The sequence below is a fragment of the Orycteropus afer genome, unplaced genomic scaffold (assembly GCF_000298275.1).
Source record: "Orycteropus afer afer isolate SDZICR_OR568_19922 unplaced genomic scaffold, OryAfe1.0 scaffold00807, whole genome shotgun sequence".
Lineage (NCBI taxonomy): Eukaryota > Metazoa > Chordata > Mammalia > Tubulidentata > Orycteropodidae > Orycteropus > Orycteropus afer.
The window spans coordinates 34,972-35,945 of NW_006922394.1; positions in this window are offsets into that span (position 1 = coordinate 34,972).

The window sequence follows — 974 nt, forward strand, 5'->3', positions numbered from 1 at the left end:
TACACAGCCATACCTAATCAGATGGTTTTAAGGTGTGTCTTTGTATAAAAATGAGATCATGAGATAAACCTTTTCCCCGTATTTTCTCACTGAAGAGTAAATCATGGTCATTCCACCAGGTTAAAGGTCCTTTTTTTTTAATAGAAAATTTTGAAGTCTTTAGAAATTTAGTTTTTTTAATGAAAAGATTATGTTCTTTATTATTTTCCTTGTTTGTAAATTTCATCAGGTATTGTGTATTATCACTGCATTACCAGTTATATCTGTATGAGTCCTGAATTTAATCACAAACCTTTTTAATAATTTGCAGAGTTACAAAAGCATTAACTATTTGATATGGCATAGATTTCTCGTTACTATTGCTTTCTGAGGTTTCTCATGATTATATACTCAGTCAAATACTTAATAAAGTCACATTGAGATAATAATTTAGGGCAAATAATGACATTTAAATGGCTTGTAAGAGATGAAAAACTCTTGAGTACTTACATCCTGGAAGGGCAGCATTCAGTTGTAAGCAAGCAATATAGTATTGCAAAAATAAAAAGTAGGTAACATATTATTGGACATGGAATAAGAATTTATGCTAATCTCTTCTACTCGGAAGGAAGGTTGTAGTGATACTTCTGTAGTGATACTGCCTCAGAAACCCAAGGAGGGGTCGCTATGAGTCAGTCTGACTTGATGGCACATAACAACAGCAACAACGATCTCTTCTATTTCTGTATCACTTTTTGGTTTAAAATTTAATTATATATAAAATTGTAATTAAATGTATACAGTATTAGTTTTGTTGCTGTTTTTGTACTGTAAATGTACATTGGTAAATTTTTATACGTGAATAAACTATATGCTAATTTTGAATGGCTTGATTGAGGTTTTACAGAAAGTGACGGCCCTTACTGTATTTTCACTTTATGAAAAGTCAACATACACAGTTTTTAAAGACTAGGTTTGGTGATCTGATAGAGCCT